This window comes from Sprattus sprattus (assembly GCF_963457725.1).
Source record: "Sprattus sprattus genome assembly, chromosome: 6".
Classification (NCBI taxonomy): domain Eukaryota; kingdom Metazoa; phylum Chordata; class Actinopteri; order Clupeiformes; family Clupeidae; genus Sprattus; species Sprattus sprattus.
The window spans coordinates 25,076,006-25,083,280 of record NC_137925.1 but is presented as its reverse complement, the minus strand read 5'-3'; the positions used below and the strand labels follow the sequence as shown (position 1 = coordinate 25,083,280).

Genomic DNA, 7,275 nt, shown 5'->3' with positions numbered 1-7,275 from the left:
GAAGCAGCGCCTTTGGTCTGGACAAGGGTAACTGTTCACTTTGATTTACAGCAGCAGCACAATGGAATCTGCAGGGAAAGAGAAAGGAGAGAAAGGGAATGGGAGCATAAGTTTATTTGCCGGAACATCACTGCTGACGGTCACACTGCTGTGCACACATACCTTTTCGTCTGGGAGGCAATGATCCACTCAACCTGTTTTAACTTTTTTTTTACAAGTCGGACAAAGAATCCAGTGGCTGTGAAAGGATTGTAAGACTGCTATGTTCTGTTGACTGGAACAGCCAGCAGTCCTAACATATGCCCATTTTTACTGCATGTACACCTGACTCCCCCTGCTGGTTAATTCCAGACTACACGCTTTACAATAAAAACACAAGGCAGATGAGAGTCTACTGTTTCCTATGTCTCTAACATACATCTTGAGTAAGTTGCATTAGATCTTAAATGTGGAACATTAAGTCATAAACTAGTTAAAATAATGCCTGATGTTCAACAGTCTGGCAGATACCTTCAGCAAAGTTTAAGAATGACTACTTCAATGGTTCCTTAGACATCATGATGGTGAGGCAGTTTTCTGTGCTTTTAGATTCAACTTTATTGTCATTGCACAGAGTACAAGTACTGAGACAACGAAATGCAGTTATGCATCCAACCAGTGCAAAATAGCAATAAAAGTGCAGAGTGTGTGCAAATGTAGAGTGGAATAAATGAACAAATATGATATGTACAGTAAGAGTTCGAATATGACACAGAATTGTAATATAAACTGATTTGAGACTAGCAGCAGTTGAGGTAGAAGTGAGGTATGATTAAGTATATAAAGAAGTACCTGTGTAAGTATAGGCTACTGGTGGTAACAACTGTAAGCAACTGTACAGCACAGCACAGCACAGAGTAAAACACAAACACACATAACTCCCCACACTCAAACAAAGCTCCCTTCTCATCCGGGCCTGTTCAGGTGAAGAGAAAATGTTTCCAAGCAGCCAAACTAAATACTATTAAAACCTTTTCTAATTTTACAGTACATGAAAAGCTGTAAGTTAGACAAAAAACAGAGCCAGGAAAAATCACGAACACTTTCATCCGGGTTTCCATGGAAACACAGGCACACACTACTGGGGTCTAAATGTATGATCACATAATCCAAAATACAAGTATCTAAATATACATACACGTTACACGCACGCGCATACACACACAACCACACGCACACACACACACACACACAGAAAGAGGCACAGACGTGCTCTGTACTTCACGCCAAGTTGAAATTCCACTATCCCGTGATACTCCCACCCAATGGAAACTGTGTCCAGCTACAGGTCGATAAGTATACTATGTCATTTCTCCAAACAGCAAGAATGTGCACACACACAGGCGCCCAGCCAGTAGACACGTCTTGGGACAGTAAAGTATGACCTGAACCATTGTGTTTCGCAACGGGTGACACCAACCCACAAAGCGACGTGCAGGTCCCCATGTGCGAAGTCAGACTCTATATCAGCCCCCGAAATTTTAATGGCCAGGTTCCTGTTCCAAACCGCAGGGAAGTATTCACTACAGACTCGAGAGTTACGTGACCTTGGACGCTAACTGACTGTGCGCCGTGATACAACACAGGTCCACTCGCAGAAGGCTTCTATGATTAGATTATTACCCTCCAGCGTCTGATTTTCGCTGCTATTTCCAGCTTCAAGGCTTCACATGACTGTGGCATGAGAACTGAAAGAAATTAAGATGAATTGATCTGAAAGGCAGAGCCACACAAATGAGTTAATGTACGACTGAGGCTGGACTTTATCCTATTATCCTCAACAATGAGTCCTTTGCATTTGAAAGGACAAGCGTTTGAAATGGCTTTGTCTTTTGTATAGCTACCACAATGTACTTTATGGGTATTCTTATAGTGTTGTAATTCACAAATACATGACAATGTATCTCCCACCCTGATAAGACAAACACAGTAGGTGTAGGCTCTCTCTCACACACACACACACACACACACACACACACACACACACACACACACACACACACACAAGGTTTAGTGACTCGCACCTGTCAGGCCCCCAACAGGAGCACAAACACCCAGAATCATCTGCTCGGGTCCACCAGTGATCAGGACCCTTAAGAAAACACACACCCACCCAGCTCCTGACCAGATAACAAACAACCCCCTCGGACAGCTGACAGACACTGCGTCACTCACAGTAAAATGGCCACTGTGGCATGGGGGCACAGGCACAACCCCCCGAGGGGCGCCCGCACCACTGGAATGCCCGCGGGCGAGGATGTGGCCAACACTGCCATCCCGGGTCACAGTGGACACGGCCATGTTTTCATTCCCAGAGTATCGCATTCCCGGGAAAACCCCTGTCACAAAAAAAAAAAAGGCTTCAGCGTAGAAGGCAGGCTGTGGCCTGTCTGATGCAGGCCTTGCGTGGCTCGGGACAAGGCTGGCACTCACGGCCGACGTCCCCACAACGGGAGCCCGGCCAACGTGGCGCCGCAGGACAGAGAGAGTGTTAGTGTGTGTGTGTGTGTGTGTGTGTGTGTGTGTGTGTGTGTGTGAGCCTACACACTGCTGTGGCCAGCGCAAGGCTGCGGCCCTGTTTACTTTGTCACGGTCCACTGAGCTGCATTTTCAGCCTGAGGGAATGGGTCATAATTTTGATATTTTCCAAAGGGCATGGTTCTCTCCATAAGTCACTTCACGTCAACGGCATTGTGCTGGATTGAGTGATTTTCCTTTGTGTCAGCAGCCGCTACGTTTCTCATTGCCGTCTGCTGTGCCCCTCTTCAGCTCTCTCTCTCTTTTTCTCTCTTTCTCTCTTTCTCTCTCCCTCTCTCTCTCTCTCTCCCTCTCTCCAGCTCATTGTGCCCCTCTCCAGCTCTCTCTCCATCTCTGGCACGCAGGCCTCTCAGTCCCAAAGGGACATTTAAACCGTCACTCATAGCTCTGAGGACAGGGAGGTTTGGTCTATGGCATCTGATACGCCTGCTCTGGGTCTGGCAAGGAAGAGCCTTTTAACATAAAGACCTCTACACGAATTAAGATTTGAATCAAGTTAGTCTCAATAGCTGGAGAAAAAAACTTTTCTTTTCACTGTAAAGTTGATGAAGTGGATTTTTTTTTATGGGCCTATTAGGGACTGACCTTTTGGTGAGGGGGTGGCAGGTGGCAAGGCCACACACAGAGAAAAGTCAATACACTTCCTCTCTCTCTTTCTCTCTCTCTCTCTCTCTCTCTCTCTCTCTCTCTCTCTGTCTCTGTCTTTCTCTCTCTCTCTCTCTCTCTCTCACACACACACACACACACACACACACACATGTGTAGTAACATGTGTTGTTATATATTGCTGTGGCTTTATGAGCCATGAAGTTGCTGATATGACCCATGACAAAAACGATCCCAGACTGCTGAATCATTCGTTTCAGCCAGAGAGCCACCCCCTGCGGAGGCAACCAAGCCCCCCCTCATGCATACCAGCAGATTGGCACAAATCAATTACACGCTCGAGAAACAGAAAGCTACAGTGCTTCAGATTATTTAAAGTTTTCGAAAAAATACCTGGCACAGCTCTAGAAAAAGCAGCTCTGCCTGTAAGAACAGCCTGAAGCCTTGGCACTGAAAGCACCTTGTCACCCTTCCCTGCCTCTATCTGAAGGCTCTAGTCACAGAGCCACCATATAAATGGCCAATAAGTCAAATGCAAGTCATTATTAAAACACATAAACAAAATGATGAAATGGTGGTCTAAGCTGTACAGAGGAGGCCTTTGTGCTAACAGTGAGAGTAGCTGTGTTCGGCTATGAAGTCATACCTGTAGTAATAGCATTTGTGAGGCTATATGCGCGGGGGGGGGAGGCAATTATTGTTAATGGCACCTGTTTCGTTCCCCAAACACCATTTCTCCATATGCTTTTTGAGTAGCTGTCACAATGCATAATTTAGACCGGTCCACGTGCAATAATAATTCCTAAAACTTCACTTCTGCGTAAAAGTGGTTGTGAAATCCTCCCTGGAAATTGGGGCAGAGTCATTTTGCAATGATTTTGTGCAACAATGCCCATGTAGTCACGGTCTGTAATCATGCCCACATACAGTAGATGTTGCGTAATGAGTCTTTGCCCACAGACCTATCATACTGAAAATGTTTTTGAAAAGAAGTGAAAAAGGGATGGTGTCGAGTTACTTTGTATACGCATGTTGGTGAGAGTCAGACGTCCAAAGAGTGGTAAAGCAATCTGACCGACTGCCCCCCCTTAGCTTCTGTAGCCGTGGAAGTTTGGAAGGCAGCAATGGTGTAAGTGTGACGTGTGCATAGGAGCAAGTCAGTACAGTTCACTCCTCACATCTGTTCTGCTTTCTCTATTTCACATACATACTCAGGAAGACTTTGTGACAACATAGTCCGTTACCATACTTTGAAGATACCTGGAATACTCTCCCTCACAGTGTGACAACAACACACCAACTCACTGTATGGAAAAAAAATCATGTATTTCACTACAGTTGTCTTCAGACACACTCACTCTCTCTCTCTCTCTCTCCCCCTCTCTTTCTCTCTCTAAAAACACACACATACAAAAAGATATACACACAGACACACCGAGTCACACATACACACAGACACACCTAGTCACACAGATAGACAGACACACTGGAATCTTTTATACTCACAGGCCGGAACTCCTCAGCTCCTTTTTCTTCCCCCAGTCTGTCTCTCCCTCTCAGGCTTCTCTCGTTCTCCACTCTCTCCTCTCCTCTCTTCCGGTGGTGCTGCAGGTCAGACCTCTGTGTGAGCCTGGCTATGTGTGTCAGTGAGCGCGCGTGCGTGTGTGTGTGTGTGTGTGTGAGAGCAAGTGGCTACTTTCTCTGCTGCTAACTGGAGTGGCCCTCGTCCTTACTTTCTCCTAATGCTTCTTCTTCGGCCCTAAGAGAGGGAGTGGGATAAAATCCGACAGCTGGAGTCTTGAATCCATGCAGGGGAGTGAGAGCGAGAGAGAAAGACAGAAAGAGAGGAAGAGAGGGACAGCCCATTCCACCACCCCCGTCCTCTCCATCCAGCCCCCCTGCACTGCCATCCTCCACCCACTAGACCCCCCCTCGACGCCCCCACCCCCTTACTCTGACCCCACAGGATGCAAATTCCTGGTCTGTGGCCCAAATTCCAAAATTCCAAATCTGTCCCGATTCGCAGGCAACAACTCACATAGATTCACACACACCAGCGCTGCTCACAAACACAAGCCTCGGCCACATGGTGCACCTGGTTTCATTTAAACGAACCCCCCACAGCTCGCCAAAAAAAAACCTTCTGCTCTTTTTCCCCTCCCCTCACTTCACCCCATATCTCACTGTCTGCACCTCTCCATCTTACACACACTCTCTCACTCCATCTCACACACACTATCCATCTTACACACAGTCTCTCTCTCTCCAACTAAGACACACTCTCTCTCTCTCCAACTAAGACACACTCTCTCTCTCTCCAACTAAGACACACTCTCTCTCTCTCTCTCTCTCCATCTTACAAACACTCTCTCTCTCCGTCTCACACACACTCTCTCCCCATCTTGCACTCTCTCTCTCCATCTCACACACACTCTCTCTCCCTCTCATTTTGAAGCAGACTCGTGCTCGCTCTCTCACTCCTTTTCATTCGGACATGCCCGGATATTTATAGCTTGGGAGAGAAGCTAGAGGAATGTGGACAAAAATTAGAGACTGAGGGAGAGCAGAAGTCAGAGACACACGTACACTTGGAAAAACAGTTTGCTTTTTTTGCCATCTAAATATTTAAACTGGACCTCCTTGCTTGGTGATAGAAAGGGGGAAAGTGTTTAGATATGACACAGTGGAAAGAGCCTCTCCTACAGATATTGGGCTTTCTTCTGAGCTTCTGATAGGATGGAGACAGTACAGCTATAAGTAGCCAAAGAGAATCATCTGTTTTTTTAAACACAACAGCCCAAACATAACATCAGGAAGATTTGATAGCACTTAAAATAAATTTTAGAAAATCCATTATGCAGATTAGACTGCACAATACCTTTCATATCACTAGCTATATCTGTTTGATAGATGAATATCAAGAAGTGTGCCTGACTGACATACCCTTCAAACAATGGACACACGTTTTTCATGGTTGCTAATGAGTTTTTATAAGCAGTAGTGAACCTTTGGATGCCACAGTGTAGTGAACATACTATTCTTGGAATCTGTTAGCACATTCTTCCTGACAATCTATCCTGATATACGAATCCAAAATAAGGCATTGCATTGCTTGTAATTTCAAAACTAATTACTGTCATTTATTTCCAGTGGTTTTGACACAGATATGCACATAGACATTTGTGCCTCACACACACACACAAACACACAAAGCACACCAACTGGAGTTGTCTAAGGGCTGACAGCTGTCATTACAACAGTGCCATGTCTGTCAGACCGCACACACACTCTGTCCCCCTCAGCGGTAACAAATTGCGCCTCCCTACTGCTAACCCAACCCCCAGTAGCCACATTCTCTCTCACTCACACTCACACACACACACACACACACACACCACTCACTCACACACAGACACACATCACCGCTTGATGCATCCTAGCTCCTTTCAAGTGGAACCATCCCCAAATGAGCCTATTTCACCCATGAAAGCCATGAGGTTTGCATGTTCAGCGCGTCAGTCCCATATGTTTACGAACACCTTATTTATAGCTGTGGTTTGTTTGACTGAGTTGAATGAGGCGTATTTGGTTCCAGCAAGCTGGCTGTGAAGCTAGCCCTCCTCACAGATGTTCGCACCTACTACAGCTGAGACGAACCAGCTCTTTAATGGTCACTGCCTCGGGGGAGTTGATTCATGACACTAAGTTGATATGCAGCGTCAACCATCAATAAAACAACATTTACAAAGGCATCTTTTTGTGGTTCAGTTTAGTTCATCATTCCTTTCTGGACCAGTAAGTATTGAGCATCAAGGAGTTCCACTAGATTCAGTTTTTACAGAAAGGTGTCATTTGCACAAGTTTTAATTATTGTGAAATTATTTTTAACAATATATATTTTCAGGATGCCAAGTCTTGTTATTATAGCTACGATGCATCCAAAAACGTATTTTTAGTTTTCTATTTGTATACTGTCTGCTTCCTTAAAAAGCTAGCACTAAAAAATTAATAAATACAACATAAATAAAAACACACATACAACTGCTAACACTGATGAGAAAGCTTTCATAAACAGAGACTTGATACAATCTG

At 45.3% G+C, this 7,275-nt stretch overlaps 1 protein-coding gene across 1 annotated transcript in view; it reads right to left on the bottom strand.

Moving 5' to 3' along the window:
* The window catches only part of efemp2a (EGF containing fibulin extracellular matrix protein 2a), a 13,438-nt gene extending 8,504 nt beyond the window's left edge, over nt 1–4,934 (bottom strand). The window contains exons 1-2 of the mRNA XM_080840631.1: nt 4,690–4,934; nt 1–68 (exon numbers count right to left, since the gene is read on the bottom strand). The exon at nt 1–68 is cut by the window's left edge and continues 236 nt beyond it. The gene's annotated coding sequence lies outside the window, so the exon portion shown is untranslated. The remainder of the gene's footprint in view (nt 69–4,689) is intronic.
* Between the last annotated feature and the right edge of the window lie 2,341 nt (nt 4,935–7,275).